This window comes from Capricornis sumatraensis, chromosome 9 (assembly GCF_032405125.1).
Source record: "Capricornis sumatraensis isolate serow.1 chromosome 9, serow.2, whole genome shotgun sequence".
Lineage (NCBI taxonomy): Eukaryota > Metazoa > Chordata > Mammalia > Artiodactyla > Bovidae > Capricornis > Capricornis sumatraensis.
The window spans coordinates 101,394,011-101,419,807 of NC_091077.1; positions in this window are offsets into that span (position 1 = coordinate 101,394,011).

Here is a 25,797-nt window from a genome sequence, read left to right on the forward strand (position 1 = left end):
ACAGATTCTCATTAGGAGCATGAAAAAGCTTGCGATGACTGATAAACCTTGGATAGTCACATCTCTTCCCCGCCCCCTCATCGAAACCTCCAGGATGGGTGATGTGTACTAGGATGGTTTTCTGGTACTCAACCTGCTTCACCTTTAGGCTCCCCACTCCGTTCTGCCCCCACAAGCATCAGGTCTGAGACAGATTGGAGTCTGACCCTTGACTTTCCCCCATCTATGTTACTGGGCAGAGCAATGAATACCTCAAGAGGGATACTAACTGACAGGCTAAAAGAGGAAGATAGCTGGAAGCATAGCTCTTTCCAAGGCAAACAGCAGAGTGGATGGCTGAGTCCATCAAAAAAGAAACAAGCTTTAAAACTGATGGGGCAAAGATAAATCAGCATTTAAAATATAGCAAAACAGATTAGGAAAGACTTTAACAACATGAAACAATAAGGAAGTGTAAAAGAAAAGAACCAAGTAGAAATATAATGTGTTAAAAAAAAAAAGCAATAGCTGAAATACAGGACACAATGTTGCTGTTACTGTCGCTCAGTTGCTAACTCATGTCCAACTCTCTGCAACCCCACAGACTGCAGCACGCCAGGCTTCCCTGTCCTTCGCTATCTCCCCAGGGTTTGCTCAGATTCTTGTCCATTGAGTTGGTGATGCTACCTAACCATCTTATCCTCTGCCACCCTCTTCTCCTTTTGCCTTCAATCTTTCCCAGCATCAAGGTCTTTTCCAATGAGTTTGCTCTTCACATCAGGTGGTCAAAGTTTTGGAGCTTCAGCTTCAGCATCATCAATGGGTATTCAGGGTTGATTTCCTTTAGGATGGACTGGTTGGATCTCCTTGCAGTCCAAGGGACTCTCAAGAGTCTTCTCCAACACCACAATTTGAAAGCATCAGTTCTTCAGTGCTCAGCTTTCTTTATGGTTCAACCCTCACATCCATGCATGACTACTGGAAAAACCATACCATTGACTATACAGACCACAGAGCACAATAGATGAGGTGAAATGTAGAATTAATACAGCTGAGGAATCTATTAATAGATTGGAAATTTTGATTGAGGCACTCTCCTAGAAGGAATCAGGAAAAGATAATGACACAGAAAATAGAAAAGTTACGCAATATGAAGGTGATATATTGTTCATAAGAAATCGTTACTTTTCTAAGCTATCAATCTGCCTGTTAATTGAACCAAATTGGCCTTGTTTAAAAAGGCTGATCATAAAGATAATCCAATCTGGTCTGAGGACTTGAATAACTAATATAAGAGCAAAACCACTTATTCAGCAAGATCAGGGAAAATGTATCTTTTACTTGGATAGATGCCATATTTCTTATTATTTTAAAGTCCTAAGCATATAACATTCTGAGTGAACATATTATGCTATCTGATAACTATGAAGAATTATGTACAGATTAATATCCTAATGGGAGAAAATTAGAATAAACATAATCATATCCATTTAACAGTGTTTATCATCATTGTATTGCAAAGTAACCTTGCTTAGATAGGTAGCAGTTCCTGTAAATGAGTGTAAGTAACATTTTATAATCAAAATTTTTGTTCTCTTCTCATTTATTGATCCTCCAGCTAAAAATCAGTATTTTAGGTAAGAATTGCCATCATTGTCGTCATCATTACCACCATCGTCTTTATCATCATCACCCTCATGGATGTGAGTATTCCCAGCCCTCCCCTTATCCTCAAACAGATGCAAACCAGCAACGGCTTGTTTCAGATTGTATGAGCACTGGCATTTCCTTGCCACCCATCTCCTTATACCATGCCTTAAAACATAAGTGTCCAGTTTCTTGTGTGTTTGATTTTGCTAAATCACTGGCAAAATATTCCATCCTTCCTTTCTTCCTTCTTTCCTTTCCTCAGCATTTATTGAGTGCTCACTATGTACCAGTACTGAATGATGTTGGTGATAAAAGAGGGGGAAAAAAAAGAGCTACGGCCCCTGACTTTTGCAAGACCTCAAGGATTGGTGAGCAGTTGTTACACACTGGGTTGTCCTTTGCTGAATGTCCTGGGAGCTGGGGGATTTGAGAAAGCAGAAATTCTGGACCATGAAATATTGACTATGTGTCACAGGTATGTTCTCAGGGTGTGGGAACAGAGAACATTGCTAGTCCAGGATACGCAGCCATGGAAAAGCAAGGGGGGAAAATGTTACTACAGAGATATGATGAAGGTAAGCTGGGTTTTAGGGAATAAAGAATGATCAGCAACTCCTCCAGGAACGTAGGAATGTTTCTCCCTGATTCTCTCACAGACTTCACAGACATACACAAACACACCCCAGGTCTGAGCTAAGGGCCAACCTTCAGCACACACACTGTGATTTTAAAAACCAGCTCTTTCCAACTCTGACGATTTAGCACTGAGAAACAAAGGCCTTCATTTGCCTGATGACTATGATACAGTTAAAAGTGTAGTGTCTCTGAGATGGCCAGGTTGCTAAGTAGCACAGGAACCAAAGTGCAGATTTATGATTTCTGGCTGATGAGTCACGAGGATGGGTTTACGTTTCAAAAATAATCAATAAAGTGATAGTGCAGAAATCACAGTGCCTTATAAGGAAGTCACAGTCATGCTACCATTTGCTAATGGTACTTAACGTGATAACATGTTGATTAAATTCACTGAATTGATTGCAGTGTATGTACCACCTCCTTGAAAGACTGGAAGCTGTCAGATGTTGTAGAAGAGGTGATACAGGGAGAATCTCTGTAAGGCAGCCAGGGCTCTTTTTCCAGTAAGTAGTTAGATGTTCAAAGAACAGAAAGGGTAGCTTGAAGAAACAGACTCTAAGGCTCTTATCTTCAGGGTTTCCCTGGACAGAGGTCTAAACAGGCCAACAAGAGTACCTTGATACCTGTCTAAACCTATAATGGTATGTGCACTTCTTACTCCAGTCCTAAATAAGCAGGTTTCTAATCTCAAATTGGTTTTCTCTGCTAGGAAAAAATATTTCCCTTCAAAAGTGATTAAGTAGACTTTCTACTCCAAATTCATCTCGTATGACTTTGGGTAGTGATTTTTTCCAGGAAGTGGGTAAGTTGATCTTGATAGTTGGAAAATCACCAACAGCAGCATAGTCTGAGAGAAAAAGCAACAGCACAATACTTTTTGAGTCCCAGTTTATCCTCCATAGCTATATACCTCACAATAACCTTTCAAAGCCTGTGTCACACACAACTGAAGGGGAGGCCAGTCTTGTAATAAGCCAATCTTTTTTTAGAAATGGAAAAAGTAGTGTCACCGAGATTGGGAACGTTTAGGCCTATACTGTTCTGTCTCTGGGAGTCTTCTATTCCTGAATTCTGCTGAATACTTAGGCAGAATGATAACCTCAATACTAAAATCTCAGAGTTAAAAGAAGTCTAAGAAATGATAATGACTTGTTTGGCACACATTAACCCATCTGTTCACCTCAGTTCAGTTCCGTTGCTCAGTCGTGTCTGACTTTTTGTGACCCCATGGACTGCAGCACACCAGGCCTCCCTGTCTATCACCAACTCCCGGAGTTTACCCAAACTCATATCCATTGAGTTGGTGATGCCATCCAACCATCTCATCCTCTGTCATCCCCTTCTCCTCCTGCCTTCAATCTTTCCTAGCATCAGAGTCTTTTCCAATGAGTCAGTTCTTTGCATGAGGTGGCCAAAGTATTGGAGCTTCAGCTTCAGCATCAGTCCTTCCAATGAACACCCAGGACTGATTTCCTTTAGGATGGACTGGTTGGATCTCCTTGCAGTCCAAGGGACTCTCAAGAGTCTTCTCCAGCACCACAGTTCAAAAGCATCAAATCTTCAGTGCTCAGCTCTCTTTATAGTCCAACTCTCACATCCATACATGACTACTGGAAAAACCATAGCCTTGACTAGATGGACCTTTGTTGGTAAAGCAATATCTCTGTTTTTTAACATGCTTTCTAGGTTGGTCATAACTTTCCTCCCAAGGAGGAAGCGTGGTTTAATTTCATGGCTGCAGTCACCATCTGCACCATCTTAACAAATCTGTACTATTATTGAAATGAGTATATGAAAGTTCCGTGATTTGACTGCCCTTTTGACCATAGTTTGACCTAAGAACTCAGTACATGCAAATTGTATATCAGTTGGGGCCAAATACTTTGGGTAGTGAACGTTAGTGAAAGTGAAAATCGCTCAGTTGTGTCAGACTCTTTGCAACGCCATGGACTGTAGTCTTTCAGTTTCCTCTGTGCATGGGATTCCCCAGGCAAGACATACTAGAGTGGGTAGCCATTTCCTTCTCCAGGGGATCTTCCCCTAGGGGATGAACCTGGGTCTCCCACATTGCAGGCAGATTCTTTACTCTCTGAGCCACCAGGGATCTTAAGTGCAAACTTCAAAATGGCAACTGCAAGTTTATTGTAAAAGGTGTGTCTAAAATGTATTCTTTACCTCCAACATTTCGGAAACTTATCTAATACATGTGCCTATGGAAACAATATGGAAATACAGAAACATAAAGAAATTGCCACTTATGTATTCACAAATTTGATTCGATGCACACCAGCTTAATGTCTTATGGAATTGCAACTCTGTGAGTGCCATTCTCAATTAAGGTGGACACTTGCGTAGATGCAACTCATTACCAGTGCTACTCTGCCGATTTAATAGGAATTAACCTGTTAAAATGGGCTCAGATTGATTTGCTGTCTTATTTGGTTACCTGACTACACATCTGACAATTCTCTGACTTTAGAAGTTTACTTGTAATGAGAGAAAGCCCCCCAAGTTTAAAAAGTGGAGGGGCAAGGTGTGGGAACTCAGGTTTCTTTTATTAAGGTGTTTGGTGGTGGTTGTTATTTTTTGGCTGTGCCTTGGGACTTGCGTGATCTTAATTCCCGGGCCAGGCATCAAACCTGTGTCCCCTGCAGTGGTAGTCACTGGACCACCAGGGATGTCCCAGAGGTGATTTTCCTGTTGTGAGTAGGGGTACTTTGTGTCTACCCAGTGTGATCTATGTGGAAATCTCCTCCGATTTTTATATCCCACACCTTGTCTTAGTACCAAATAGTCTAATTCTCCCAGAGCACCAGCAGTCAAGGCTGTATGGGTGAAACAGTTTTCCCTGAAGAATTGGGGGTAATTAAAGAAAAGTGATTACAACAGAGGAGAAAACCTTTTAATATCATATCTTACATGTGTCTGTTTCCTTAGTGCAAAGGAAGGAAAAAGACAAATTCAGCCCCTCGCAAGGGGTCACTTAAGGGCACACACCAGTCCTGTCTTGCTCTCTTGCCTTCTTTTTCTTTACCTTTAGCAAGCACCCCTCTCCTTTTTAGTAAAACTCTTATTGCCCACCCCCACAGGGATTTGTTTGACTCTGGTTCCCATCTTCTTCCTCTAGGAGAGTAATCCAGAAAATGAAGTCATCTTCAATGATATATTCTCAATGACATATTTGATCTGGAACAGTATCAAGGGAACTTCAGCAGAAAGTCCTGGCTGAGCTCACTGGCAAAGCAAAAGTGTCTGCAGAGGCATCACAGGGAAGAGTGAAGGCTGGATTTGGAATCGAGACTCCAAGGCCTAATCACTGCACGGTCATTAAACTGGAAAAAGGAGTAATTTGTAATCCAAAGATGTAGAGGTGATTTTTTTTTCACTGAACAACCTGAGTTAATGACTAAATGAAAGGCTGAAGACTTCAGAGGAACATCTCTGAAAGGAAATTTGAGAATTAAATCTAGAGTTAATGTAATACATTGTAAGATATTTGAAAGACTGAGGTATATCTAAAACAACAAGGAAGTCTCTGTTTTACAATGAGTGAGAAATGGAGGGATTCGTTTTTCCACTCAACTAATATTTATCAGGTGCTTAATATGTGCCAGGAACATTTAAAGTGCTAGGAAATAGAGCAGTAAATAAAAGAAATAAAAATATCTATGGCTCAGATGGTAAAGAATCTGCCTGCAATACAGGAGACCCGGGTTCGGTCTCCTGAAGATCTCCTGGAGAAGGGCATGCAACCCACTCCGGTATTCTTGCCTGGAGAATTCCATGGACAGAGGAGCCTGGTGGGTTACAGTCCATGGGGTCACAAAGAGTCAGACACAACTGAGAGACTAACAGCTTCACCTTCCTGGAGCTTACATTTTAGAGGTGGAAACAGAAGCTAAAGATGATAATTAAATGAATGAGTTGAATGCCATAAATACTTTCAAGGCAAACCAAACCACAAAGGGGGAGATGGACTTGCTGGAGATGTCAGAGAACAGTGGCTTTAAATCTTGTGCTCAAGGAAACTGTATGTTTGGAGATACCGGTGAAAATTTTTCTGTAAAAGAGTCAGAAATGACTATAAACAGAAGCATGAGGATCTACAGAAAACAATATGAATCTGTCATATAAGAGAAAAATTTGACCTTACCTCCTGTCTCTATTCTAAAGACGTCCTTTCACTGTAGGCTGAGCACCATTACATTGTTACTGAAACAGTGGCTTCAACAAGGTGAGGTTAGGTGCCCCTTCCACAGACTTCCGTAGTACCTGCTACTTCCTTATTGAAGGAGAGCCTCACCCCCAATATTGTTCTTGGAGGAGAAGCTGAATGTAACAAAGACACAGATAATGAAGCCTCTGATAGAAAGACAAGACTTCTAAGCTCCTGCTAACTTTTAAGCTTCCACAAGGTTGGCTGTACTTTTTGTTTCCTGGCCTTATCTTCTGAGATATGTGTCCATAAAATGTTCCCACCCTTAGTTATTTTGGTGGGCCTCTGTTTCTTTGCAACTAAGCTTTTTGCTCTCAGGAATTGTAGCCCTGAGTCACTACCCTGTATTAGGTACTGTATATAGGTTATACTCAAAATACTCAAAAGCAACTTGGAAACAAATGGATATTATTATGCTTGTTTTCTAGCTGAGGGAATAAATACAGGTTAAATAATTTTAACAAAGTCACATGACTAGAAATCCTGGACTATATGATTTCAAACTCCAGGCTATCTTGATTTCATCACATTGAATCTTGTAAAGTAATTCATTGACAAGGTAGGATGTCAATTGACCCATAAATGTAAAAATAGTTCACAGCTGTTATAACAAATAGAAAAAAGATTTTTCTATAAATTCTTTTTATTCTGGAAAAGATTGCCTATACAAAAGTGAATCTTTGTAATTAAAAAAGGATTTTGGCTATTTGGGAATAATGAGAAATTGCAATAATATCGTGGGCTTTTTTTTTTAACTTTTTATTTTGCATTGGGATATAGTCAGTTAACAATGTTGTAATAGTGCCAGGTGAACAGTGAAGGGACTTAGCCTTACATATATCCATCCTCCCCCAAACTCCTCTCCCATCCAGGCTACCACATAACACTGATCAGAGTTCCATGTGTTACGCAGCAGTTCCTTGACTACTATAGTAGGTTAATGATTAGAAAGGTTGAAAAAAAAAAAAAGCCCCTTTATGTAATTTCTGAATAGAAAGTAACAGTGTAATGTCTATTAACAATTCAAAAGCATCAAGTTTTGATGTAGGAATTTAAAAACTAATATCTGAAATTTTATTTTTGACTAGGCATTAATTTTGCATGGTTCAAAATTCAAAATATACAAAAAAAAAAACATATATAGTAAAAAGTTGACTTCCTACCTCTGTTCCCCAGCCATCAGCTTTTCCTTCCTAGGGGCAACTAACGTTTTTCACTTCCTGGCTATGCTTCTAGAGATATGTTCTAAATATGCAGATGTGTTGCTTTTAAACTCCTTTAGGTTTTAAAAACATATTATTTTGAGATGATTATGTGTTCACATGCAGCTATAGGAGAGGACACAGAGAGATCCATATGCCCCTTACCCAGTTTTCCCCACTGGTAATTTTCAGTAGAGTACTAGACAGCACTGTACAGCTCAATAGGACATCCAGGATACAGAACATTGACTGTCCACCAGGGTGGCCTCTGGGCTCCATAACCCTGCCCCTCCCTTTGTTTCTCCAATTAAGGGCAGCAGCTGCTAATTTCTGAACTACCTCATTAACCACCTTTAGCGGCGTGAGTTCTTGCATCAGTGGTCTTTGTAAAAATCTGAAGTCGTCTCTATTTTCCCGGCTAGCTTCTGCCTGAAACAAGGTGGTGATGTGGCATTTCTTGCGCACCTGGCTTTGTAGTTTCTGCTTTATATCCACAGTGCTGTTATCAAATCTACCTCTCCTGATCTCTCAAACTGACTGTTTGCTAGGCAATGCTATTTACACCAATGTATACTCCTTCCCAGATAACCATCATTTTTTTTTTTTTTTTCCAGTCTCACCCTGCATCTTGTAGAATCTTAGTTCCTGGACCAGGGACTGAACCTGGGGAGTCCTAACCACTGGACCAGCCAGGGAATTCCTGACGACCAGCATTTTAAGGTAATTTTTTGGGAAGAATCCTTGAGGCAAAGATAGAACTTACAGAAGGGGCATTCGAGATGGAGTGTCTGACCCCGCAGGTTCAGAAGGCCTTTCAGAACACAAGGTTGATCTTCATTTGCACCTAATTTTTTATTAGCATCTCATTTTTCTTTATAGCTTGAATAGATCGTCACAGAACATAGAAAAGCTCTGTTCTGAGCATTACCCCCACCCCAGATCCCCGCTTCATCCACAGCCCTTGCAAGCCACGATTGGTCTGAATTAAGACAGCACCCAGCCAGTCTTAGGTGCCACAGATACATCAATGAGTGCATGCCTGCGTGCTCAGTTCTATCTGACTCTTTGCGACCTTATGGGCTGTAGCCTGCCAGACTCCTTTGTCGATGGAATTTTCCAGGCAAGAATACTGGAGAGGATCTTCCCAACTCAGGGATCCTGCGTCTCCAGCATTGGTAGGCAGATTCTTTACCACTGCGCCACCTGGGAAGCCCACGTCAACGAGGAGCCACACACAAAGCTATGATCAGCCTTTAACTGCCTAGTGCATTGGTTTACTGGGTGTGTGACACTCAAGAGCTGACTGGAGTTTTGATTGAATGAGGAGTCAGGGCTGGGGTGGGAGAATGAAGTGCCACCAGGAAGCGAGGCAATGTGGACACAATGCCCTCTCATGCGGGCTGGCCTTGAGCCTAATAAATTTAAGGGCAAATCAGAACTTTACCACTCTGGCCAAAGAACGTTGCCAACCTTGCAGAGCAAAGGGCAAGAACAAGGCATTCTTCTGAAAAGGTTACAAGATTTCAGACAGAACAAAATGAAAGCAAGTTTCTGAATATAAAATATACTGTTTTGGAGGTGATTTTATGAGAATGATCATGGAAACAATACACAACTGTGTCAAATATTACAATCTGAAATATTTTTTGGCATTCTCCTAAAGTACTGATGAAAGAAATGTCCATTCGTTTATTTGTTTATTCAACGCATGTTATGTCGTGCCAGGTTCTGTATTTGAGAAATTATACATAATTTGTATCAGAAAGAAACTTATGTTTTCCTAAAATTGTTCTATGATCTTCCCATACGTATTTTAGGGCACATAAACTAGTACAAGGGTTTCCCAGGTGGCACTAGCGGTAAAGATCCCACCTCCCAATGCAGGAAATGAAAGAGGCCAGGGTTCCATCCTTGGGTCCAGAAGATCCCCTGGAGGAGAGCATGGCAACCCCCTCCAGTGTTCTTGCCTGGAGAATCTCACGGACAGAGGAGCCTGGCAAGTTACAGTGTGTAGGGTCGCACACAGTCGGACCCAGCTGAAGTGACTTAGTACCAGCGCAGGCAACGTAGTATAAAATGTCTTCTAGCTGCGGAGCCAGCTAGAGCTGGCGGGCTCTAACTGCAGACATCACTGTTGAAATAAGGGTTTTCAGATTTTATATCATTCCAGGGGCACATACAGATTTTGGAACAAGTTTGAATCAACATTTGTTTAAATTTGTATTAATTTACACCAGCATTATGCTTTTTATGTTCAGATAAGACATTTTGTTAGGGGGGAAAAAAAGAAGAAAACAAAAACGACAACAAGCTCTCTTGGATTGAGACCGAAACGCAAATTAGCACCACTTACAAACAATTCTGGGGTTCCACGCCTTGGGTTCAAATTCAGCTCTGCAACGAACTCTTGTGTGTGTGACCTTGAGAAAGTTACTTACATTTTCTACATCTTTAAAATGCAGCTCATAATTGGTCACTTCTCTTACAGAATTGTTGTGGACTCTCAATCAGAAAATACATGCAAAAAGGCCTGGCACGTAGTGAGAGCCAAATGAATGTCAGCAACTACTCTTATCTCTGAGTCTATTAACCAGTTTGATAGAGGAGATGCTCATGCCTCGGGAATAGGACAGAAGGATCACAGGAGAGCATTTATTACAAGCACGGAGCACATCACGTCTGAAGATGTGAAGAGCGGCTCATCAAATGAGAATCTGAATTTGCCCCTCCTCCCCACATTCACCAGATAGTCAGCATTTTCCCCAGGTTGACCCTATAGTCTGTCGTTCCACGGGGTTTCTCCTAGTTCTCGAGCTCTGCGCAGTGCCGCGTCCTCAAGGCTGAGACTCAGGACGAACACCGCCTGAAGTGGGGCGACTTGCGCCTCGCCAGGCCTGCGAGGCGGGAGCTCTTGCATCCTCGGGCCGGGTCTGGACGGGGCAGGGGGTGTGAGGACGCCCCCTCAGCCGCCCCCTCCCGCCCCCCTCCCCCTCTTAGACCCCCCTCAGCCGCCCCCCCGGCTCACTTCCAGACCCCCTCAGCCGCCCCCCCAGACCCCTTCAGCCGCCCCCTCCCGCCCTCTGCCGCGCCCTCCCCTCTTAGACCCCCCAGCCGCCCCCCCGCCCCTTCTCAGCCTCCCCTCAGCCCCCCTCCCCCCTCAGCCGCCCCCCCGCCCCCTGAGCCCCCTGCCCCCTCTCAGACCCCTCAGCCGCCCCCTCAACCTCCCCTCAGACCCCGCATCCCTCGGCCGCGCCCCCACCCCGCCACGAGCGCCTCAGCGCCTTTCTCGCCCGGGTCCGCCCTTCCTCAGGGCGTGTGAGCCGGGCGCGGGAGGCGGGCTCGGCGCTGACGGGGCTGCGCCTCTGCGGCCTGAGGGAGGAGGGCGGGAAGGCGGCGGCGGCGGCGGCGGGAGGAGGCGGGGACTGCGCCGGGCGGCAGCTGGCGCCGAGCGCGCCGGGAGCGCGGAGAGGGCACCGGCAGGCTCGAACCGGCCGCCTCAGCGCCGCAGCCCCGCGCCTCTGCCGCCCGCCTCTCGGACTCCGCGGCCCGAGGCACGACGGAGACCGCGGAGCTGGGGCCGCTGGTAGGTTGCGCGCGGCCGGCGCCTCCTCCTGCAGCCTTTTGTGCTGCGGCAAAGGGAGCGGTGGGGACGGGTGGGTGACGGGGCGGGTGACGGCGGGGGAGGCTGCCTCAGCCCGGGCTCCTCAGCGCCCGGCGGCGGCGCCGCCCCCTTCCTTCCGCCTCGCGCCCGGGGCCGGGCGCTGAGGAGCCCGGGGCCGGGCGGCCTCCGCGGTGGGCGCCGCCCTGGCCTCGGCGGTCAGGTCCCCTCCCCGCTCCCCGGCGCCCCGGAGCAGGGGCCCGGGGGCTGCTGTGCGGGGCGCGGGGCCCCGGCGGGGAGCCGGGAGCCCGCCGTTCCTGGGCCCCGGGGTGGGGTCGGCGCCGCGCGTGTGAGGAGGGCGCGACGGCGGCGTGGCCCGGGTGCGCGCGGCGTGCGGCCGCCGGGGAGGTGCGAGGGGCGGTGGGCGCCCCCGCCATGCGGGCCCCGGGGGGGGGGGGGGGCGGCGGGCCCGCGGGCTCCGGGGAGAAGCGGCGCCCTTCCCGGGCCTGCTGCGCCTCTGGCCGCTCGCCCGGGCCGCGCGCCGGGTGCGACTGCCCGGGCCAGATAGCGCCTCGGGGCGAGCCGGGGCGGCCTTATCTCGCCTGCCCGGCCTTATCTCGCCTGCCCGCCTCGCCCGCTCGGCGGTCTGAGGGGGCGCCGGGTGGCGAGGCCGTCCGGGAGCCGGGGCGGCCGGGGGCGCACGCGGCAGAAGGCGCTGGGCATTGCTGCCTTCGCCCCACCTGTCGCCTTTGGGCCCGGCGGGAAGCGGAGAGAAGGGCTTCCCGGGCGGGCGGCCGTCAGACCTTGAGGAGGCGGGCCCCATTGTGAAGCTGCCAAACTCTCTCTAGTGGTGGAATCTGCGCGTCTCTGCCAGAGAGGAGATGGGGAGCGCGGCAGGGACGAGGGCCGCCGGCCCGGCCCCGTGCAGGTGTTCCGCATCCTCAGGGTCTCGGTGCTGCTCCAGCCGCGCCGGTTGGCACCCGGGTAGGTTACCGATTGATTTCTGTCGAGCCGAGATGCTCGAGTTGTGTCTGTGGTCCGACTGGGGCGCTCAGGTAGAGCTGGGGCTGGGAACTTTCTCATCATTCGAGGAAAGAGGAAGAATGCAGGCATTTTATCGTGTGCTTGCTACTCCTAGCCGAAAGAGCAGTTTCTTGCACAACGTGTCTGGACGGTTCTAGACTCTTCATTTTGCATTGTTTTTCTCAGATAGCCACACTGCAGTTTAGAGTTGTAAGTTGCCTTATTTATTTTTTTAACCCTGTGGAGCAGATTGGACGCTAGCGAAATAGAAATGACCTCGTCCCCAAGTTTATTTTCCCAGTCGTTTCAAAATACAGTATTGGTTATTATGGTGAAGCTTTTTGGTACTTTCTTAATTCAAGATCGTAATTTATGCTTACGCAATTACACTTAATGAATATTTGACAGATTTCTCAGTGTTTTCATTATGTAACTGTATGCATTATAAACTTAAGAAAATGACCAGGGCGAAATAAAAGGATTAACAAACCCAAAGACCTCTTGATTTGATGAGAACTGCTGTTTAGAATATGCTTCTGCCTGCGTTTTAGGTTATTTAAGTGTAAATGAGACAGTTTAGTAGTAACTCTTCCAGGATGTAAGATAGAAGGTGTTTATTGACCTTATATAATGGTCAGTGATTTTGTTTACTTTCTGTGTATCATTTTGTATACTTTGGAGAGCTAGAGGGCACATTAACCCTTAAAAGTATTTAGTGTCGTGGGAGTAACACAACGTTACATACGGGATTTTTTTTTTTTTCCTGATTTATATTCTCTGGGGGGAAATCAGCTTTTCCTCCAGAGAGAGCTCTGATTTTGTCACATTCCTATCAAAATAAGTTCTTGGTTTTAAGCTTTCATTTGGAACGTTAGGCAATCCCACAGTGTACACCTGTCCCAATTCAGTTATGTTTCCCAAAGGGGAAATTTCTTGTAAAGACTGCATGTAGACCTATAGTTCGGTTACTGTCAGTCATATTTGTAGTGAAACTGAATTCTAAAAGTAGAAGGATGATTTCACATAATGATAAAACACTGGTAATCTAGTTTTAATTTCTACTAGTAGAAATAAAATGAAAATGAATGCTGCTTTTTAAGGAATTTGCTATTAGAAGAACTGATATTAGAAAGAGAAACATATTTTTCTTTCTGAACCAATTATGGGTTGTCTATTTAGTTTGGTGTGGTTAATGATTTGTTTGTAAGGTCAAGGATGGTTTCAGAAAAGTCACACCCTACTTTAACAACTCTTCTTAAAAATAATTGATGATTTAGTTTTTATAAGTTGCAAATAGAAAAGAAAGATTATTTTAAAGTAACCTTTAAGATGAGCATATAGGTATAGCTAAGCATTTTACTTTCGTTGTGAGTATTGTGCTTAGGCAGTTAAACCATTTTATTTCTGCTCAGTGTTTTGTTACTTGAGAGGTGTTTTAGTCATCTTTTTTATTATTAATTTTTGAGACCATTGGTAGCAAAATATTTTCATTAGTTTGAATGGAATTTTTAAAAATTGCTTTTTTTTGGCAAGTCCTTGTTCATTATTGATCTCTCTTCACATAGCCACTCAGGGAACGGCCTGCTTCCATTTTTTTTTTTTTTTTCCTTTCTGTTTTGGGAGCCAGAATTAGAACCAATGACTTCTGCTCTGCCAGTTTTCTTTGCCTAAAATTTATCTTGCTTTTCATAATGTAATCTTTAATGATTTGTGAGATTTATTTACCAAAATTCTTGAGGTCTGTATGTTGGCCTTGATATTTACAACCTTATGATTTTTGGAAGTTACATTTTGTTAAAATTTTTCATATTGCTATTTTGTTAATAGATCTATGGTGAAGTCGGAGATTTGTGGCTTTTCTGTGTGTAGGAATTTTGTGTGGCCTTGAAAATTTCCATTTGGAGCTTTTATATTTTTGGGAAAATCACTCCCTTCTTTAGGTTCACAATGCCATTCAAGTTTATTGTTACATGTATTAGATTTATATATTTCCATGTTTGTGTGTCCTCCCCTCTTGTCTCAGGCTTCACTTTTTATTCTTGCACCAGTACCTGTACAATGCTGGGACACAGTAAGACCCAAGAAATATTGTTGAATGAGTTAATGAATAGTTGAATGGCTGAGTGGATACACCCAAAGAAGTACTCTTTGTAAGGAAAGCCACTGTGTGAGCAGAATGGTCTTTCTTTTGTAATTCATTGTTGTTCCATTGTTATATATTACTTTTGAGAAGGATAACAATATATAGTTACCAAAGTGGGACACATTTGGCAGATAAAGGGGAGTGCTATGAATAGTTATCCCAGGGTACTGGCTCTGAACTGAGACATATGGTCAACCCTACTTTTGAAGAACATGCTTCTTTTTTTCTTGTGATGTTATCTGTCACCTTGCCTGAGAAAATCTGACACACTTGTTAGTTAACTTTCTGTTTGTAGAAGCTTCATTTGCAGTCATATGATGGGTATCTTTTGCTTAGTCACCCTTGACCTAGAGGCCTATGGGTAGCTCTTGGCCAGGCTTACTTTATCCTATTTTCATTGCTTACAGGATAATGTTTGTAGCAACTGCTTATAGCTTGAAGGTTTATATACTCTAACCTTTGCTCTGTTTACTTCTGTCCTTTTTTTATGCAGTATTTATTTCATCTTGTAAGAATTTCCCATGAGTTCATTTCCCTCTGTCTGTTTTTGAGAGAGGATCCATTGATACCTTCCCTAAGCTTCATGTTCAAACCATTGGCCAAAATCAATTGCAAGTGTTGAGATTTATAGATTTTAAGGTATTCTAAAGTGTTATTTTGGAGGTCTGTATTTTGGGGACCTTTGGATTATAGTTTTTTAGTTGTTTCTAATGGGAGATGATAGTAAAATCCTTATTAAATTTTCACTAGGTTCCTTTATAGGTAATCTCTTTTCTAATTAAAAAAATTTTTTTTTATTGGAGTGTAGTTGCTTATTGGCAATCTCTTAAAGAAGCTGTCTTCTTATACTAGTTTCTGACCTTGTTCTATTTTAGATTCTTTTCCTCTTTTTCATCATCTTTTTCATCCTCTTAGCACCTGTGCATAGATAGCATGCAGTTACACACCAAACAGTAAGCAGAGTCTGAAATGAGTAAAAAATGGAACAGAGTTCCTGCACCTTGGTTTTGCCCTCTGCTGCTCCCTTGGACTCTGTTTGTATTCTATTTTTAGCTTGGCACTGGCTTAATAGGGATAATCAGTTACTACACTTTGTTTACTATGAAATTACCAACCATTTCCTAGACTTCCACATCAGCTCTAGTGCAAGAGTTGGATAATTATTTTAAAACTCCTCTACTTTCAAATCCAGAATTAAGTTTTAGGTTGGTTTTCCTTTTGGTGTTGAAAAAATATTGGAAAATATGTTTTTCCGAAACATTTGAAAGCTTGAAGAACCTATCACCAGAAATATGGTGCACATTATATGAAAGCTTGAGATTTTAGACTGTTGTCTAAAACTACTTTTACTTAAAATTTAAACAGTTTTTGATTTTTCTAATGTACCTATTTCTGGGCTTTCAGTGAAGATTTCTAAAAGTCTAACTGAAATCTGTCTCACTTTGTGATAGATATAGGCCTGAAGGGGAGATACCTTTCTGTATGTGGCATCCAGCCACATAAATAGCAAATACTGACTGATACATTTTTTCCTGCCTTGGAATTTTTGATTAAAAAAAATATCTTACAAGCTCTGAGGAGGAAGGGTTCACAATTCAGAATGGTTTTGTATAAGACTGTCCTCTATATGCTTTAGAATTCTAACATTTTTCATGTTGAAAATAACCCTAGAGTTAGTAATTAAAGTTACCTCCCTCTAACCATGTCACAAATGTGGCAATACAGGTTTTAAATAAAATAACCCTCCACATATTTAAAATAGGATTTCACTTACAGAAATTAATGCACATTTTTCAGGAACACGAATATTGTGTAAAAAGCTACACACCTGGTCTTATCACTAAACAGAGCCATTATGTATATAAAGTGATGTCAGTGGGCTTTGGAGCCAGACAAATTGGGGTTTGAATTTTTACTTTAACTTCTAAATAGTATTACTTGATTAAATATTTTAAAAACAGGGGTAATATTTTCCTGGTGGGAGTACATAGTTAAAGTGATATAAATGGCATATGGTTTTGACTTGTAGAAAGTGCTAAAAAAAATTTTTTTTTTAAGTTCTTACAATTTCTCTTCTCCATTAAAAATCCATTTACTTAAATAAGAAATCAGTTTGAATCTTGTAACATTAGGATGGGGGAGATTCTTTGGGGTAATTGTATTAAATAAAAAATTATCACTAGGTAACAATTTTTGTTACATTGTAATTCATTTTATGTTAAAACCAGAGACTTCATTTGTGAAGCAGACTTAGTTATCTAGGTTTCTTGGTTACCCAGTTTGAAAATAGTTTATGGCCAAAAATAAAGAGAAAGAGAAAGTGTCTGTAAATTAAAGAAGTTCCAAAGGTTGGTAACCATATTGTTTTCTGAAAATGATAGTTCTGGTAAATGCTTTTATTGATTTAGTAATAATCCATTTCCTTTGGGTCAAACTCTTCCCTGATGATAAGGAAAATAATAAAGTAACAAATGTTTTGGGGAACAAGTTGCACTGTTGCCACTTCTTCAGGCTTTGTGCACCTAAGTAGGTGAAATGAATCTCTTCAGCTGATTTGAGCCACCAGGGCTCCTAATGAGTTCAACACCACAGAAAGCCCAACAACCAAAGAAATTTTACAGGTGGAAGAAACTTCTGAGTTTCTTGATCTCAAGAAATTAACCCAGTTAACTGGGGAGGTAGGAGATAAAGACAGATTTTCGTACACATTTCCTCCCCAGATAAGAGGCGAAAGGCACAGAAACCATGTTAGAAACTTGTCAGCACTGTAATAACTCTCAAGAAGTGTTTTTCAGGTTGCTCTCTTTTAAAAAAGTGTTTTCCATGAGTCTTCCAATCATGTTCCTTGGAGCAGTCTTAGGGAGGATTGTTGCTGTTTTATGGCTAAAAGGAGTAGACACCAACAATTAATTGCATAATAATATCACACATTCCTAAGGGCTCTACTACATACAAAACATGTTCACCTACCTCTCATTTCATCCACGTAACAACTTTATGAGGGAGGAAGCATGGGCTTGTCCTCATTTTAAAAATTGCTACTTATGCAAAGTCAAGGGGCAGAGTTCACAGTAAGGCAAGGCCTAGGAGCTTTTCTTTTGACTGGTCTCAGCATTATTTTTTCCCATGGTGTACTGTGCATCTGTTGAGCACATGAATAGCAATTGGAACTCACTTTTAAACCCCTAATTTTTCTTGGCCCTTTATTTAACCTACTTAGCAACTATTAGTCTCCAGGTAGAATTTAAGCAACAGAACACAGGGGAACAAGCATGATACAATGTTTGAGGTTTAGCTGAACAAACTGGAAATTAATATTGTATTCTATGTAACTTGTACCTGGTATTGGTACTTCCTGCTGGTGTTATCCTGTTTTGCAGTTAGAATTGTTATAATTGCTTTATAAGTTGTGTTACTTGTTAAATTAAAGGTTTATTTTTATATTTCATGTTTAGTATCTGGAGTAGAGCAGAAAAATTATTATGCCTGTGTTCCCTTGGGACTCACTGGAAATTGTACAGTGACATCTTCTGGGATTTAGGCTGGTGAGTTATATTTTGCTTTTTCTATTTGTTAACCAGTTTTATGAACATATTATTATACTGTGTTTTAACGACTATATAAACCAGATGAATATGAAATGTCAGTATATTGTTATAAATGTATATACTATAGGTTTGAAATTTTTAATGGTGAGAACTGAAATTATTACAAAATGCTAATGTTATATTTGAGATGTCTGACATTTCAATCAAGTAGATTTTCCTTTTTTTATTCTTATAAAGGAGGTTTCATAGAGTAACATTTTGAAATATAGTAGTTAAGAGGTAGTTGCTCTGATTTCAGGAAAGCTTTAAAAAATGTTAATCTCCAAAGAGTGGTGAAATAGCTTGCAGAAAGTTTGGTTGTGTATCATCATATGTAAAGAATGGCGACCAGGTGACTGGAAGGAATGTCATTTTCAGGTGCTTGTTTTGAAGTTCACTGCGAGCGTGACGTTCCTTTTATCACATCGTGAATTTAAACTGTTAAAGACAGGCAGTGCTGTTGTTGTCTTTCTGCAGCTGTCTTTTTCCAGTGTGTCTGTGTATCTGGACTGACATTGTTGTCCTTGTGGCTCCAAGTCCTTGAAGGGGACAAATTTTAATAATTTTAGCATTTAAAAAATTAGTGTGAGTTCATGCTTTGGTATGTTATTCTACTTGGTCAGTATCTTTGTAGGTCTTTGCTTTGAATCACGTAGAGTGTTTATAAGCTTTTGGAAAATCAGTTTCATAATAAGTGATTTCCAGATTAGCAGTTAATAGCAGAATGATTCAAAAGAAGGATAGGGAAAAACAAGCACCCTGTTTCATTTAATAGATACAACCTGTCAGATTTATGCAATGTATTTTAAGACATTGAAAAATGGAAGTATAACTAAAATTTTCAGAAGATTTTAAGGAAAAGAGAAAAATGTTGAGGCAAAGAGCAAGAGGTTTGAGAACTATAAGTAGAAAGTACTTTTAGAGATTATTGAATAAAAATGATGTGACTGGGTCATTAACTCATTCCCTTGAAGTAAAGCACAAACAAGGAGCAATGAATAGAAGCTACAGAAATGTGTGTGTGTGTGTGATATCTCTGCCTCTTTCCATACAGTATACATATATGTGTACATATGTATGTATGCATAGTTATAGATGTACTTATATAGATAAATGGGGCTGCCTTGGTGGCCCAGATGGTAAATAATCTGCCTACAATGTGGGAAATCCAAGTTCAGTTTCTGGGTTGGAAAGATCCCCTGGAGAAGGAACTGACAACCCACTCCAGTATGCTTGCCCAGAGAATCCCATGGACAGAGGAGCCTGGTGGGCTAGAGTCCATGACTGAGCCATACCCGCCCCGCCTCCCCCCACATACATGTAGGTAAAAAGACATACTAACAGAGCTGCCAGAGGGGAAATGAACTAACCAGAGAGATAGTAAGTTACCTGTCATTGAAGATGTTCATAGATTGAACAACTGAGTGCAGAAGACCTGGGTTCAATCCCTGGGTTGAGAAGATCCCCTGGAGAAGGAAATGGCAACCCACTCCAGTATCCTTGCCTGGAGAATCCCATGGACAGAGGAGGCTTGTGGGTTCATGGGGTTACAAAGAGTCAGGCACGACTGAGCAACTAACACTTCACTTCTCTTCACTAAAAAAGATTCCTTCAGATTCTGGGATTATATGGTATCAGAAAGAATTTTTTTTTTTTTTTTAGCTCTGCTGTACAGCATGTGGGATTATAGTTCCCTGACCAGGGATTAAACCCTGACCCTTTGCATTGGAAGCAAGGAGTCTTAACCACTGGATTTCCAGAGACGTCCCCAGAAATATTTTAAAGAATTTTAAAATTTGGAGGTCCATCAAAACTTTGGTGGTGGTGGTGGTGTTCAGTCACTCAGTCATGTCTAACTTTTTGCGACCCCATGAACTGCAGCATACCAGGCTTCCCTGTCCTTCACCATCTCCTAGAGCTTGTTCAAACTCATGTCCATTGAGTTGGTGATACCATACAACCATCTCATCCTCTGTTGACCCCTTCTCCTCCCACCTTCAATCTTTTCCAGCATCAGGGACTTTTCCAGTGAGTCAGCTCTTCGCGTCAGGTCGCCAAAGTATTGGAGCTTCAGCTTCAGCATCAGTCCTTCCAATGACTATTCAAGGTTGATTTCCTGGTTGGATCTCCTTGCAGTCCAAGAGACTCTCGAGAGTCTTCTCCAGCACACAGTTCAAAAGCATCAATTCTTTGGTGCTCAGCCTTCTTTATGGTCTAACTCTCATATCCATCCATGACTGCTGGCAAAACCTAGCTTTGACTGTAGGGACCTTTGCTGGCAAAGTAATGTCTCTGCTTTGGTGTGACAGGCTTTTTTTTAAACTCAAGTTTATTGAAGTCTGATGTTCTTACTCATCCCTTTAAGGGGTGTAGTTTGGTGATGTTGACAAGTGTATCCATTGTGCAGTGTCAGTGCATATGATATTTTCATCCCCTAGATTCACTTGTGCCCTTTTGCAGTCAGCTCTTGGCAGCCATCGATTGATTTCTGTCCCAATAGTGTTACCTTTTCCAGAATGTCATATAAATGGAATCACACAGTGCGTAAGGTTTTCTGTTTCTTTCACTTAGTGTAATCCTGGTTTGCCCCTTTTCATTGCTGAGTGATATTCCATTTTATGCATGGGCCATAGTCTCTTTATCCATTACCCTGTTGATGGATGTTTGGGTTGCTTCCAATTTTTTTGGGTGTGTATGTGTGGGGTTATGAGTGAAACATAAACATTCATGTTCAGGTGTTTGTATGAACATATATTTTCACTTTTCTTACATAAATACCTACAAGTAAGGTGGGTGGATTGTTTTATAGCATTTATTTAACTTTATAGGAAATTGTCAAACTATGTTCCACAGTGGCTGTACCTGACAGAGGCATCTAAGAGTCTGAAATAACTACAGCAAAGTGTGTGCAGATGAAGAAAGCCAGTTCTCATTCAGTGCAGATTTATTTCTATTTTATATCCAGTTTTAACAAGTTTGGTTAGCAGATTTTTTTGTTTTTTGTTTTTTTTAGCATGCATTGGATTAGAAACAGGAAATTAGAAGGCCTTAGGGATAGGTTGTTAGCAGTTGGAAGCAGCCAAAAATGATATTCACTAATGTGACTATAATTACTGATTAGGAAGAAGAAAGCGGGAACTTACAGGAGTGAAATTCTTCTCTCAGATAGGTTCTATCTGACAGGTTCCCAAACATGTCTGCATATCAGAATCACGTGAGGGATCTTATAAAAATTTCGGAGCCCAGGCTATATCCCAGATGATTTACATCACAGATCTGGGGTGGAACACAGACATCAGTGTTTATTGATACTCCTTGGGTGTGTCGCTGTGTAGACACGTTTGGGAACCATGAGCTAGAGGCACAGTATGATAGCTTTGAAGGAGCCTCAGGCTCGGAGCTGGGACATCTGGGCCTGCACTCCTGGCTCTGGGCAGGTCCCTGCTTAACAGCTTACATGTCCTCTTCTCTGTAATCAGAAGTTCCACATAGGTGAACTCCTAGATGATTCTGGCACTAAAACTAGATGATTCTAGATACCACTGGACTGATACTAGTCATGCTTAGGAAGGACTCTATTTCCCAAGGAATGATTCTATTCTGAGTGGTTCATTTCAGGTACCTCTTGAAAAGGATTTTCAGTTCAGTTCAGCTGCTCAGTCATGTCTGACTTTTTGCGACCCCATGGACTGCAGCACGCAAGACCTCCCTGTTCATCACCAACTCCCAGAGCCTACTCACTCTCATGTGCATCGAGTCGGTGATGCCATCCAACCATCTCATCCTCTGTCGTCCTCTTCTCCTCCCGCCCTCAATCTTTCCCAGAATCAGGGTCTTTTCCAGTGAGTCAGTTCTTCACATCAGGTAGCCAACGTATTGGAGCTTCAGTAACAGCATCAGTCCTTCCAGTGAATATTCAGGAATGATTTCCTTTTTTTATTCACATGGTATTTTTGTTCTGTATATTTAAGCACTTATGTTACACCTGTTTTGTCTTAAATAGTGTTGCTAAAAAACAGTTCAAGCATATTGGAGCAGTTTCTTGATTATTGAGGATGACTTTTTTTTGATAAGCCTGATTTTATAACACTCCTGGAATGCAGTACTTCTCAAAAAAGAATTCTTCCTATAGTAGTTGTGAAACTTACCAGCTCTTTTCAGAGCTAGTCTAAGGAGCTGAGGCATCTCAGTTATATTTTCAAAATGTTGTTCCTGGTGCCAAATGTATAGGAAGCTTGGTGTCTTGGAGGGTGTTCAGAACTGAGTAGTTGCCATGCAGTCACAGTCTTTGAATGGGCTGCTCTCGATGCACCAAGTTTTCCTACACGTGTGTCGTGGTTTGGACCTTTGTTTTAGTTTCAGCTATATTTCACAAATGCATGCTGTACCCAGTGTTTTCAAAATGTACACTGTGTACATTTTCCTAGTAAATAAAGTGTTTCCTTGTCTGCCTGACTGACTAACTGGAAGTCTCTCAGTCATGTCCGACTCTTTGTAACCCCGTGGATAGTCCATGGAATTCTCGAGGCCAGAATCCTGGAGTGGGTAGGCTTTCCTTTCTCCAGGGGAATCTTGCCAACCCAGGGATTGAACCCAGGTTTCCTTCATTACAGGTGGATTCTTTAATGGCTGAGCCACTAGAGAAGCCCAAGAATACTGGAGTGGGTAGCCTATCCCTTCTTCAGGGGATCTGCCCGACGCAGAAATTGAGCTGGGGTCGCCTGCATCGCAGGCGGATTGTTTAGCAACTGAGCTATCAGGGAAGCCTCATTTCCTTGTTTAGCATTGTCTAGTTTTGAATCTCATATATTTCATTATTTTAAATTAATTTATATTTTTATTGAAGGATAATTGCTTTACATAATTTTGTTGTTTTCTGTCAGACCTCAACATGCATCAGTCATATTTCAAAGAAATGGAGTGGGGCCTTTGAACATTGCCGGGTCTTCTGTATGCTGTATAAATATATTTCAGTGCCTCTGTTACTGACTGGATTGTGAGGGAATTTGCTACTGAAGACCTTAGGTGTCATTTTAAAAATTTTTTGTTGTTCCTGTTGTTTATGAAACTCGGTTTTAAAAGTATTGTTCAACTACATGTTGACTTTTTCATGCTTATTGCATTTTCTGTTCGACTCTATTCCACAGAATATTGCTGCTTCTGGTATCATAACAGCACTTTCTGTTTTCTGTTTGCAGTTTTTGTTTTTGCTTTAAACTACATATGAAGGGCATTAATGGAAGCTGTTAAGGGTCTCTGTTGTTGTTCTCTGATTTGTAGTGCTCTGCGGTTCCAAAGTTAGCCTTGGGTCTGGTTTCTGGGTTCACATGTATTCTTACTGATGCAGTGGGTATGGTGCCTGGTCCACACCCCTGCAGTATTTACAGAGAGTGCTTTGTGATTGTTTATCTTGGCAGTATGTTTTTTGGATACAAGGTTCATCTTAGAATATAAAACAGAATGCTTTGTCATGAATCTTGTTAATAACAACAAACCCGTAAGCAGAGCTTTCATTGCCGTTTATGAAGAATGTTCTGCTAACACGGATTATGTCTCATGTAGTCAGGGTAGTTGAGTTTCCTGATGACTGCCTTTTAAGAAGAAATTTTGCAGTGAAAATTATTGGAAATTCCTATACGCTGACTTGGAGACCTTTCACTCTTCACTGTCCTTCGTGTCATCCCTGTTGTTTTTTATAATTGGGGTACTTCTACCTCTTCAGGTGGGACGGTACCTGCACTGCTTCTGCCCATTGAACAGATAATTAACCATTGATTGTGTAACGGCTCTCAGAATCTTGCTCCAGTATTTAAGTCTCGTCAGGAAATTCTCAGCAGTTTGATAACATAAAAAGTTTTGTTTCTGGTCACATTGAAGGATGAAAGGTTATGCTGCATAGTCAGCATTCTCACCAGCTAAAAATGAAATGTTTACTTGCTAATCGACTAGCCTCTACATCGCTTTCTTAGTGCCACACAGTAGATTGTCTTTAGAAGGACAACATGTAAGTAAAAAGGATTTTTTTTTAAAAATCTAAGCAATTTGCAGGGTCTTGGTTGTACCATTTATGCTCCTACATAAATGTCGAAATCTGAAGATGGTCTTGTATGTAAGACAGTATGCTGCATAGACCATGAAACCACCTCAAAGAGCTGTTAGTTGTGAGAATACTCAGTTGTTTAGAGGAGAAGTATTGATGTTTTACAACTAAAGAGTTCAGTTTTCCAGCTCTTAGAATTGTCACCAGAGGTTCAGCAGGTAGCAGCTATTACGCATGTAATATTTAAAAGGAGCACTTTCATGTTTCAGTATGGCAACCCTCTCATTCAGAAGTTTTACACAGAGTATTGATCCTTGTTGTTGTTCAGTCGCTCAGTCATGTCTGACTCTGCGACTGCATGGACTGCAGCATGCCAGTCTTCCCTGTCCATCACCAACTCCTGGAGCTTGCTCAAACTCATGTCCATTGAGTAAGTGATGCCATCCAACCATCTCATCCTCTCATCCCCTTCTCCTCCTGCCTTCAGTCTTTCTCAGTTCTTTTCCAATGAGTCAGCTCTTTGCATCAGGTGGGCACAGTATTAGAGTTTCAGCTTCAGCATCAGTCCTTCCAATGAATATTCAGGACTGACTTCCTTTAGGATGGACTGGTTGGATCTCCTTGCAGTCCAAAGGACTCTCAAGAATCTTCTCCAACACCACAGTTCAAAAGCATCAATTCTTCGGTGATCAGCCTTCTTTATGGTCCAACTCTCACATCCATACATGACTACTGGAAAAAACATAGCTTTGGCTAAACGGACCTTTGTTGGCAGAGTAATATCTCTGCTTTTTAATACGCTGTCTAGGTTGGTCATTGCTTTTTCTTCCAAGGAGTAAGTGTCTTGTAATTTTATGGCTGCAGTCACCATCTGCAGTGATTTTGAAGCCCCCCAAAATAAAACCAGTCATTGTTTCCACTGTTTCCCCATCTATTTGCCATAAAGTGATGAGACCAGATGCCATGATTGTAGTTTTTTTAATGTTGAGTTTTAAGCCAGCTGTTTCACTCTCTTTCAACTTCATCAAGAGGCTCTTTAGTTCCTCTTTGCTCTCTGTCATGAGGGTGGTGTCATCTGCATATTTGATCCTTAGTTACTAGGTTAGAGGATGTTGTTGTTGTTGTTGTTTAGTCACTAAGTCACGTCCAACTCCTTTGTGACCCCATGGACTGTAATCTGCTAGGCTCCTCTGTCCATGGCATTTCCCAGGCAAGAATACTGGAATGGGTTGTCATTCCCTTTTCCAGGGGATCTTACCAATCCAGGGATCAAACCCAGGTTGCCTGCATTGGAAGGTGTGTTCTTTACCACTGGGCTGCCAGGGAAGCCCAAAAAGATAATAGAAATGCATTGTTTTTAAAAAACTTTTTAGTTAAGTAGTGTTTTCTACAGGGGGTGTGTTGTTTAAAAAGTCTAGTAGGCTTTCTTACATATGGTAGGTTAGAGTATAGTAGGCTGCTTGGTTGAAATTTCCAGAGTTCTTAAACCACATCTTCTATTTGACAGTCTAGGTTAAATCATTGTCTATCAGGTTAGATGTCTGAAGATCCTGTTGGATAGTTTTGCCCAAGCCAAGTGATATTTTTTATGGTGCTGTGGCTGATGGGGACTTAACCAGTCATAGGTACTCACCTAAAAGTAGTGTCCGTTTTTTGTCACATCAAATTTTGACCTTTATACTTTGCCTCACTCACTTTCTTACTTTTCTAATTTCCTAGGTAT